At 41.3% G+C, this 12,712-nt stretch overlaps 1 pseudogene across 1 annotated transcript in view; it reads left to right on the top strand.

Moving 5' to 3' along the window:
* The window catches only part of LOC145813724 (ABC transporter C family member 2-like), a 42,830-nt pseudogene that overhangs the window by 15,328 nt on the left and 14,790 nt on the right, over positions 1-12,712 (top strand). The window contains exon 9 of the transcript XR_014356956.1: positions 589-715. The product of XR_014356956.1 is annotated as an ABC transporter C family member 2-like (transcript). The remainder of the gene's footprint in view (positions 1-588; positions 716-12,712) is intronic.

Raw genomic sequence — 12,712 nt, forward strand, 5'->3', positions numbered from 1 at the left:
CTCTTATGAGATTTGTGGGTTTAAAAATTACAACCCAAATTATCTAATTTAACTTCACAATCGAAATTAAAGATCCTTAGAGCATCTCCAACCACCCTTCATTACTTTTATTCTAAATTTGAATGAAAAACTTGAATTGATTTAAACTACTCCAACCCTTTCATCAAAGTTTTTTCATAATCTCAAAAAAAAAAAAAAAACTTCTCTTACCGCAAATTTCCATTTTCATCAAATTTGATGAAAAAAAAAAAATCTCCAATGCTTTATCTTTTTGAATTTTCATCAAATTCAAATTTGATTAAAAATAAAAATAAAATAAAAAATTCTCCATTGATTTAATAAACATTTGATGAAAGGGTGTGGGATTAGTTAAAAAAAATTACGAGTACTAAATTACCATTTTTCGACAACTTTTTTTTTAATGATTATGTATACATACATTAATACTATACTCTTAAAAATTAACTCAAAAAATATATTTATATATCTCATTCATTCTAGGTATGGCTCACATTAAAGTAACTTTGAATATACATTATACACCTTCAAGGTAAAATTTTGAATAAATAGTTTTTTTTATACATAAAGGGCCCCAATTTTAAGATTTCACCTTGATCCTTTCAGTGAACACAATGACGCTGACCTTTGGGAGGCTTTAGAGCGTGCTCATCTAAAGGATGTCATCAGAAGGAATGCTTTTGGTTTGGATGCTGAGGTATAAGCTTAATTTCTCTTTGCTCAATCTTTTTTTTTTTTTTTTACCTTTTTTTTTTACCTAAATGCTACTAGATATTGGATAAAAGGTGTTCACGCAAGGAGATTCAATCTTCGTACTGATAATCTTGTTTTTCTCTTTTTGTGATCAGTGCAAATGTTTAAAGTGTCTAGGTTGTAGGCATGAACAACTTGATTTTTTCTTGTTCAATGCATTTTCTATACTCTAGATCAATGCTCTAAGCCATGGATTGTTTGACAAACCGGAAAAGGTACCAGGTCAAGGGTCACTAGTTCAACGTCAAGTCAAGCGAAATCGAACCGTGATGTCATAATTATCTCATAAATATATTAAAAATAAATTTAAAAATATAAGCATTAAAAACATTAATTATTTTATATTTTAACGTACATATATGCTACGTTACATGGACTCAGGTATGGGTGTCAAGTGTAGGTATGTAACGCCCTCAAAATAATAACAATTAACCCATCAGATAAGACATAAGTATTACATGTTAACCTCATAACAAAATGCCCTACGGGCTTACAGCTTTCCAAGTTAACACTTGGTTACAACAAAGAGTTCTAACTCGTTTACACATTAAGCCCTTGGCTTGAAATTACATGTAATACATCAAAAGTAAAACGACAAAACTATGCCCGCCACTAGCCTCCCAGCTATGTCCTTGGAGGTGGCATGCTTCCTGTACCTGAAAATGATATTCCCATATAGGGTGAGCCACAGCCCAGTAGAAATACACTAAACCAACCATGGACAATGACTAAAACATTAGCAATTGATAGTTGGTCACCACAGATACAATCACATAAATTACATATTTATGTCAACGACTTACAAGTCCCAATTACTTTTCATTTTCCCTTTTTCAACAGATAAGCATGCTAGCTCTATCATCATTTCCACAGATATGTATAAAAACTATATCTCACATTCAGATAAGCATAAAAGCTATATCCACATTCTCAACAGATATGTATATCAACAATATCCACAGATAAGCATACAAGCTATATCCACACTTCACAACAGATATGTATATCAACAATATCCACAGATAAGCATACAAGCTATATCCACACTTCACAAAGATAAGCATATGAGCTCTATCTTCACTTCTCTAGACAAGCATATGAGCTCTGTCTACGGAGTACATCCCCTATCTCCTCCAAATACCTATCCGGTTTAGAGGTACATCCCCTATCTTCCCCTAAACCGCGGAGTACATCCCCTATCTCCTCCTCTACACATAACGTATATAAACACATTGGTTCTATATACAATCACACAATACACACAATTAATGTATTCTATCAACCGTCAAGTTCCATGACACATTCCATTGATTAGTTTCCGTTTACCTAATCATCATGCATTGTCTACAACAATCTCGACTATCCTCCACCGATAGCCCAAAGCAGTTATTTCTAAAACAGAAAATAAATGCACAAATGGATATTCAATCAACATTTCATTTCCTCATTTCTCACCAATTAATTATCCCAATTAATTAAACAATGTAATTAGGTCATTTTCCATAATTACTATTTCAACCCTTAGGTTCCATTTTCATCAATGATTCAACAATCATTCCATTTTTCTATGCCAAACATGCATCTAGGTTTATTATGAATAAAACCCCAACTTTTGTAAAATTACACAAAAGCCCCAAACTTTCACAAAATTACCAAACCAAGCCCAACATCTCAAAATACCAAAATTTAAAGACAAAACCCATAGAGAGGAGTAGGTTATCCCTACCTCAAATTCGGAGTCCCAAAGGAGAAGACGACAAAACCCAACGTGCTCCAAAACCCGAGATTTTCAGATTAAAATGAAGCCCTCGACGATCAACAACTTTTTTGTAAAGGCCAAAGGTGAGCAAATCACTCCTACTAGATCAAAACCTAGAGAGAAGGTAGTATCTAGAGAGAAAGACTCAACAATGGTGTTTTTGGAAAAGTAAGAGAGAGAAGAGAAAGTGAAAAAGTGATTTGAAAAGTCACAATTTCGGGACTTTAACCCAGGTCTCCGCTCGAGCGTAAAACACCCCGCTCGAGCGTCCACTCACAGACTTCCGCTCGAGCGGCCAACCTCCCACTCGAGCGCATAATGCACTCGCCCAGCACTTTTGCAGAACCAGGCCTCCGCTCGAGCTCCCAACCCTATGCTCGAGCTCACAACACTGCACAACAAAATACTGGATGGATGTAATCTACGCTCGAGCGCCAACACCTCCGCTCGAGCGTACAGGCCAAAAATCTGGGCAACTAGTTTTGGTTTCTAAACTCAACCAACCTGTAACAAACCCGCTCAACACATCCTATAACTCAAATACAAAGTAAGAAAGGATGCAAACAAGATAATAAACAACTACCAACATCCACGGACACAAGTCCGGATCACTATACAACAAGGGTAAATCCGGGATCGCTATAACCTCCCCCCCTTACAGAATTTCGTCCTCGAAATTAAACACAAGTTTTCAAAAACAAGTTTTCCTCCATTTTAACCAATGTTACACTTTAACATTCAACAATCCGACCCATTACCGGTCACCCCCCTCCATTTAACAAGAGGCATATCACAATATGTACCTTCAACAAGCATCAACATTATGCATTAACTTTCCAATTTCAACAATATAATCAACATATATAATGTTATATTCAACTTCCATATGAGGCAAGTTCCAAAACATACTTTCAATAAACCAAACATTTTCAATGTTTCACAACTTAAGACATATATAAAAGCTCTTAAGTTCAACAAAACGTAAAATTTAAATACAAGATCACACATCAACAAACAAGTCCGGATATTTCTCACGGACTTCCAACTCTCGTTCCCAAGTGGCTTCCTCCACTCCGTGATGTTTCCACAAGACTTTCACCAAAGGAATGGTCTTGCCACGCAGGACCTGATCCCGCCTATCCAAGACCCGAACCGGTCTCTCCTCATACGAGGCATCCTCACCTACCTCTAAATCAGTCCAATCCAACACATGTGATGGATCTGGCTCATACTTCCGAAGCATACTCACATGAAACACATCATGCACTCCGGACAACTGCGGCGGTAAGGCTAACCGATAAGCAACCTCACCAATCCTCTCAAGGATCTCAAAAGGACCAATAAACCGAGGGGATAACTTCCCACTCTTCCCAAACCTCATCAGGCCTCGTCTAGGTGATATCTTCAGAAAGACATGATCACCTACCTCAAACGCCAAAGGTCTCCTCCTATGGTCGGCATAACTCTTTTGTCGACTCTGGGCTGTAACAAGCCTCCTACGGATAAGCTCAACTTTCTCCGTCGTCTCCCTAACCAACTCCGGACTCAACAAAGGTGCATCACCCACCTCGGCCCAACAAACTGGAGACCTACACGGTCGGCCATACAAGGCCTCAAACGGTGCCATACCGATGCTAGACTGAAAACTATTGTTGTAGGCAAACTCTACCAATGGCAAGTGCCTCTCCCACGTCCCACTGAAGTCCAGGACACAACCCCGAAGCATATCCTCGAGGATCTGAATAGTACGCTTGGACTGCCCGTCAGTCTGAGGATGATAAGCCGTACTAAAGGTCAACTTAGTGCCCAAGGCACTCTGCAAACTCTGCCACAACCTAGCGGTAAAACGAGGATCTCTATCTGAGACGATCGTCACTGGGACCCCGTGCAATCTCACTACGTCCCGAATATACAAATCGGCAAGATGATCTACCGAATCTCTCACGCGCATAGGAATAAAGTGCGCCGACTTAGTCAACCGGTCTACAACCACCCAAATAGCATCACTACCCCGTTGAGTCCTCGGAAGACCTACAACGAAGTCCATAGTGACATGCTCCCACTTCCACTCGGCAATAGGCAAGGGTTGCAACAAACCCGCTGGCCTCTGATGCTCGGCCTTCACTTGCTGGCAAGTAAGGCATTTCGATACGAAAACAGCCACATCTCTTTTCATACCCCGCCACCAAAACTGGCGACCCAAATCCTGATACATCTTAGTACCTCCCGGATGCACCGCAAGGCGCGAATGGTGAAACTCTCGGAGTACTTCCTCTCGGCAAGACTCCGGTACAAACAAACGGTCTCGGTATCTCACACTCAGGTCGGGATACACCGTCAAACCCTTCTCAACTTTCCCACTGGAGATCTTTTCTCGGAGGGATTCTACCTCAAGGTCACCTCTCTGTGCCTCTAACACTCTAGTCACAAGTGTAGGCTGCGCAACAACAGAAAACAAGGCCGCAGCCTCAACAGATTCGCCCAGTAGCAAATCAAACTCGCCAAGTGCTCCCAACATCTCCCATTCCCGGATGGCTATACTAGCAACATCACTAATGGTTTTCCTACTAAGGGCATCGGCCACAACATTGGCCTTTCCCGGATGATAATGCAACTCAAAATCATAATCCTCGATGAACTCCATCCATCTCCTCTGCCTCAGATTCAAGTCTCTCTGTGTAAACAGATACTTCAAACTCTTGTGATCCGAGAATACCTCGAACCTCTCACCATAAAGGTAGTGCCTCCAGATTTTCAAGGCAAAGATCACTGCTGCTAACTCTAGGTCGTGTGTGGGGTAATTTTTCTCGTGTATTTTCAACTGACGTGAGCCGTAAGCTACCACTTTCCCCTCTTGCATCAACACACAACCCAAACCCTCTCGTGAGGCATCACAATAAACCGCATAACCCAACCCTCTTTCCGGAATAATCAACACCGGAGCGGTGGTCAATCTAACTTTCAACTCTTGGAACGACTTTTCACAAGTCTCACTCCACACAAACTTGACTCCCTTCCGAGTCAGTCTAGTCAACGGTGACGCTAACCTGGAGAAATCTTTCACAAACCGACGGTAATACCCAGCTAATCCCAGAAAACTGCGGATCTCAAACACACTCTTAGGCTGTGCCCAATCTTGCACTGCCTCAACCTTGGATGTATCAACAGACACCCCTTCCCCGGATACCACGTGGCCTAAGAATTTGACTTCCCTCAGCCAGAACTCACACTTCCCAAACTTGGCATACAGCCTATGGGCTCTAAGTAACTCAAGCACCACTCTCAAGTGTGCCTCGTGCTCCTTCTCAGAAGACGAATAGATAAGGATATCGTCCACGAAAACAACCACAAATCGGTCTAAGAACTCCCGGAAAATCCGGTTCATCAAGTCCATAAAGACTGCCGGTGCATTGGTAAGCCCGAATGGCATCACCAGAAACTCGTAATGGCCATACCGCGTACGGAATGCCGTCTTAGGAATATCTTCCTCCCTGACCCTCAACTGATGGTAACCCGATCTCAAATCTATCTTAGAGAAACAACGGGAACCCTTCAACTGGTCAAACAAATCATCTATACGGGGCATAGGATACTTATTCTTAACCGTAGCCCGATTCAACTTCCGGTAGTCTATACACAATCTCAAGGCACCATCTTTCTTTTTAACAAAGAGGGCCGGTGCTCCCCACGGTGAAACACTAGGGCGAACAAAGCCCTTATCGAGCAACTCCTGGAGTTGAACTTTCAACTCAACCAACTCTGCTGGAGCAAAACGGTAAGGTGCCATAGAAATCGGCGCCGTACCAGGCACTAAATCGATAGAGAACTCTATCTCTCGGTGAGGTGGCAAACTAACAAGATCTTCGGGAAAGACATCCGAATACTCACAAACCACCCTCGGTAACACAATCTGTGTCTCAACACACTCACTACTCTCAAAGCTAGCAAGTAGACTACTAAGTTCACTTCGCCCTCGCGAATCATACCCCGGTGGCAAAACACTACCAACCCGGTCTCCCAAGAAATGGAACCACTCCCCGCTCAAGGTACACAATGTAACCCTCTGGCGGTAGCAATCAATAACAGCCCGGTATGACGATAACCAGTCCATACCCAAAATAACATCAAAACCCTTCATGGGCATGACAACAAACGGAAAAGGAAGCCTATAGTCGGCGACCTCTATATCACATCCTCTAACACCCTGTTTCAGAATCAACTCACCACCCAAAGGCGATACCACACAAATAGGAGATGCTAACTGTGCTAACTCCAACTCCAAAACAGATGCAAATGCAGCAGATACAAAAGAATGAGATGCACCCGTGTCTATCAACACATTAGCAACTGAGTTGCAAAACAGAAAAGTACCTCTCACTACTGATGGAGCCGGTACTAAATCCTGCGCGGTAACAGCATACACGCGCCCAGTAGGCCCCTGGTCTACCTGCTCACCTCTCGGAGCAAAAGACTGCTGCACAGACTGGGATGACGAAGCTCCCGGATTGGCCCTCGAGGCCTGCACAGACTGAGCTGGCTGAAAACCCTGCGTCTGCCTGGAACCAGACGCTCCCGAAGTGGCACTCAACTGTGGGCAAAACCTCTTCATGTGCCCAGGTTGTCCACACAGATAACAAGTCAAGAGCTGCCCCCTGCCCAAACTCTGACTCTGCGGTCTAGCTGAAGAAGAAGCAGCTCTCTGACTCCCACCCTTCTGCGGGCAAACCGACACCTTGTGACCCAGCTGGCCACACTTGTAACAAGTAAATTCTCCCTGACTGCCTCTCCCCGAGCCTACACTAGGCACTGGAAAGGTCGATCTAGAGACTGCACCCTGAGACTGCTGAGGGTTATTACCCTTCTGTCTCCTGCCATCACTCTGACTATCCTGGCTCCTCTTGGAGCCTCTCTGACCCTCATCCTCCTCCTGCATCATAAGCTCCATATGAGCTGCAGCGTCCACTAAGTGTCTATACTCCCGAATATATGACCCACCAATTCTCAACTTGAGGCCCCGCCTCAACTTCCGCTCAAACTCATAACAACGGCGTTCCTCAGACGCCACCAGTTCTGGTGCAAACCTAGACAGACTGGTAAAAGTAGCCTCAAACTCGGCCACTGACAAGCCCTGCTGATTAAGCCGGCTAAACTGATCTCTCAGCTTCTCCCTTGCTACTGCAGACAAAAACCTCTCCTGAAAAGCATTTATAAACGCCTCCCAAGTACCACCAACACGAGCTTTCTCGTACTTCCACCATTGACCCGCATCTCCCTTCAGTTGGAAGGATGCCAAGGTCACTTTCAGTGCTCCGTCCTCGATGCCAAGCATCTCAAACGTCTTCGTTGTCTGTTCGAGCCATTCATCTGCCTTAAGCGGCTCTTTAGGATCCCCGATAAACTCGTCCGGATTACACCGAAAGAACTCCCTCTTCAAGAAGGAAGGCCCTATCTCAGCTGCCTGATTCTCAGCCCTAAGAATACCCAAAGCTCCTGCTAACTCTCTGGCCAAGGCACCCATAGCCTGCTGACCTACTGGCTCGGCCACATTGGCCTGCCCAACTCCCTCCTGCACTGCCGGAATCTCACCCTGTAACGGTTCTTCCTGCCTCGCAGGTCTACCACGCCTAGCACCTCTTCCTCGTCCTGACATCCTAATAAAGGCAACACAGAACGTTAGCACATTCATAAATGTGCCGAAACTAAACACTCACGTCCTAACGCATGGACAACTGTAATTCACTCCACATAAGCACATAAACACATAAGCACTTACGAACTTCATTTCCGGATAATGATAGTCCCGAGACGTTACTAGAGTTCCGGTTAGAAATAGCATTGATCAAGTGCTTTTCCAACAAGACTCCCAGAAACTCAAGGATCCAATCAACATCCCAGAAATTAAATCCCATACCCACATAGTCACATAAACATGTTATCAATTAAGCACATAGCATATGGTACTACATCTACGCCTCTATCAAGCGAGACAAACCCATTGTGATCCTAATCACTTCCCACGTACCCAAAGTATTCGAACCCGGTACGCTCTGATACCAAGTTGTAACGCCCTCAAAATAATAACAATTAACCCATCAGATAAGACATAAGTATTACATGTTAACCTCATAACAAAATGCCCTACGGGCTTACAGCTTTCCAAGTTAACACTTGGTTACAACAAAGAGTTCTAACTCGTTTACACATTAAGCCCTTGGCTTGAAATTACATGTAATACATCAAAAGTAAAACGACAAAACTATGCCCGCCACTAGCCTCCCAGCTATGTCCTTGGAGGTGGCATGCTTCCTGTACCTGAAAATGATATTCCCATATAGGGTGAGCCACAGCCCAGTAGAAATACACTAAACCAACCATGGACAATGACTAAAACATTAGCAATTGATAGTTGGTCACCACAGATACAATCACATAAATTACATATTTATGTCAACGACTTACAAGTCCCAATTACTTTTCATTTTCCCTTTTTCAACAGATAAGCATGCTAGCTCTATCATCATTTCCACAGATATGTATAAAAACTATATCTCACATTCAGATAAGCATAAAAGCTATATCCACATTCTCAACAGATATGTATATCAACAATATCCACAGATAAGCATACAAGCTATATCCACACTTCACAACAGATATGTATATCAACAATATCCACAGATAAGCATACAAGCTATATCCACACTTCACAAAGATAAGCATATGAGCTCTATCTTCACTTCTCTAGACAAGCATATGAGCTCTGTCTACGGAGTACATCCCCTATCTCCTCCAAATACCTATCCGGTTTAGAGGTACATCCCCTATCTTCCCCTAAACCGCGGAGTACATCCCCTATCTCCTCCTCTACACATAACGTATATAAACACATTGGTTCTATATACAATCACACAATACACACAATTAATGTATTCTATCAACCGTCAAGTTCCATGACACATTCCATTGATTAGTTTCCGTTTACCTAATCATCATGCATTGTCTACAACAATCTCGACTATCCTCCACCGATAGCCCAAAGCAGTTATTTCTAAAACAGAAAATAAATGCACAAATGGATATTCAATCAACATTTCATTTCCTCATTTCTCACCAATTAATTATCCCAATTAATTAAACAATGTAATTAGGTCATTTTCCATAATTACTATTTCAACCCTTAGGTTCCATTTTCATCAATGATTCAACAATCATTCCATTTTTCTATGCCAAACATGCATCTAGGTTTATTATGAATAAAACCCCAACTTTTGTAAAATTACACAAAAGCCCCAAACTTTCACAAAATTACCAAACCAAGCCCAACATCTCAAAATACCAAAATTTAAAGACAAAACCCATAGAGAGGAGTAGGTTATCCCTACCTCAAATTCGGAGTCCCAAAGGAGAAGACGACAAAACCCAACGTGCTCCAAAACCCGAGATTTTCAGATTAAAATGAAGCCCTCGACGATCAACAACTTTTTTGTAAAGGCCAAAGGTGAGCAAATCACTCCTACTAGATCAAAACCTAGAGAGAAGGTAGTATCTAGAGAGAAAGACTCAACAATGGTGTTTTTGGAAAAGTAAGAGAGAGAAGAGAAAGTGAAAAAGTGATTTGAAAAGTCACAATTTCGGGACTTTAACCCAGGTCTCCGCTCGAGCGTAAAACACCCCGCTCGAGCGTCCACTCACAGACTTCCGCTCGAGCGGCCAACCTCCCACTCGAGCGCATAATGCACTCGCCCAGCACTTTTGCAGAACCAGGCCTCCGCTCGAGCTCCCAACCCTATGCTCGAGCTCACAACACTGCACAACAAAATACTGGATGGATGTAATCTACGCTCGAGCGCCAACACCTCCGCTCGAGCGTACAGGCCAAAAATCTGGGCAACTAGTTTTGGTTTCTAAACTCAACCAACCTGTAACAAACCCGCTCAACACATCCTATAACTCAAATACAAAGTAAGAAAGGATGCAAACAAGATAATAAACAACTACCAACATCCACGGACACAAGTCCGGATCACTATACAACAAGGGTAAATCCGGGATCGCTATAAGGTATGTATCTAGAGGTCAGACTCATCAAACCACAAATTTAAGGATACGTGGACTCGGCAAAAAAATGTCGTATTTTTATATTTTTAATCAAGTATGTGAGATAAAATAGTGTTGTAAGTAATTTATAGTGTCAAAAAGGCATTTATAGCAATTATACAATAATATGTTCATAATAATAGTGTTAAATACAATTATATAAGAAGTGTCTGATTAAAATTATCCGACACATATCCCATACCCTAGTCTAAGTGTCGTGTGTCCTACACAAGTATTTAATTTATATTGAAGAGTTCGTGTAACATAGCATATATGTTAATCAAATATATAAGTTTATACATATATATTGTTTGTAGTCAAATTAATTGAAGTTGTGTTTAGACAAAATGGGCATAATGTAATAAATAAATTATATTTGCCATAGCTAAACAAAGCAAGGTGATGGCTTGGTGGTCAAAATCCAAGCTTCTATGGATGAGGTTCTAAGTTTGAGACCTCAAAGCTTATGTTTTTGTTTGTACCCTATTTGGCACGACCAATAGTGTAACGCCCTCAAAATAATAACATTAAACCCATCAAATAAGACATGCATTGACATATAAACTAACCACATTCTTTTATTCATTAGAGTTTTATTACATAAGTATTACATGTTAACATCAAAACAAAATGCCTTACAGGCTTACAGCTTTCCAAGTTAACACTTGGTTACAAACAAAGAGTACTAACTCGTTTACACAAAAAGCCCTTGGCTTGAAGTTACATGTAATACATCAAAAGTTAAGCAACAAAGTATGCCCGCTACTAGCCTCCCAGCTATGTCCTTGGAGGTGGCATGTTTCCTGCACCTGAAAATGATATTCCCATATAGGGTGAGCCACAGCCCAGTAGAAATACACTAAACCAACCATGAACAATGCCTAAAATATTAGCAATTGATAGATGGCCAACACTGATACAATCACATAAATCATATATTTATGTCAAACGACTTACAAGTCCCAATTACTTTTCATTTCCCCTTTTTCAACAAATAAGCATGCTAGCTCTTTCATCATTTCCACAGATATGTATAAAAACTATATCCCACATTCAGATAAGCATATAAGCTATATCCACATTCATAAATAGATATGTATATTAACAATATCCACAGATAAGCATATGAGCTATATCCACACATCACAAAGATAAGCATATAAGCTCTATCTTCACTTCTAGACAAGCATATGAGCTGTATCTACAGAGTTCATCCCCTATCTTCTCTCAACACTAACCGGTTTAGAGGTACATCCCCTATCTTCCCCTAAACCGCGGAGTACATCCCCTATCTCCTCCTCTACACATAACGTATACAAACACATTGGTTCTATATACAATCACCCAATACATACAATTAATGTATTCTATCAACTGTCAAATTCCATGACACACTTCATTGATTAGTTTCAGTTTGCCTAATCATCATGCATTGTCTACAACAATCACGACTATCCTCCACCGATAGCCCAAAGCAGTTATTTCTATACAGAAAGTAAATGCACAATGGATATTCAATCAACATTTCATTTCTTCATTCTTCTCAATTAATTATCCCAATTAATTAAACAATGTAATTAGGTCAATTCCCATAATTAACATTTCAACCCTTAGGTCCCATTTTCATCAATGATTTAACAATCATTCCATTTTTCTATGCCAAACATGCATCTAGGTTTATTATGAATAAAACCCCAACTTTTATAAAATTACACAAAAGCCCCAAACTTTCACAAAATTACCAAACCAAGCCCAACATCTCAAAATACCAAAATTTAAAGACAAAACCCATAGAGAGGAGTAGGATATCCCTACCTTGAAGTTTTAGCCAAAAAGGAGATGAAGACTCGAAGATCAACGTGCTCCAAATCCAAACTTTTTCAGATTAAATCGAAGCTCTCAACACCCTCTATCTTTTTAACAAAGGCCCTAGGCTAGATTCACACCCTAGGGAGATCAAATCTTAGAGAGAGTGCAAGTTTAGAGAGAGAGAGTGTCAGATTAAGGGTTTTGGATCAAAAAGAAAGTGAAAAAGTGATGTTTTAGACGCTGCTGTCCGCTGATATAAAACACGCTCGCTCGAGC

Source organism: Camellia sinensis, chromosome 15 (genome assembly GCF_055761805.1).
Source record: "Camellia sinensis isolate YWXY chromosome 15, ASM5576180v1, whole genome shotgun sequence".
NCBI classification, from domain to species: domain Eukaryota; kingdom Viridiplantae; phylum Streptophyta; class Magnoliopsida; order Ericales; family Theaceae; genus Camellia; species Camellia sinensis.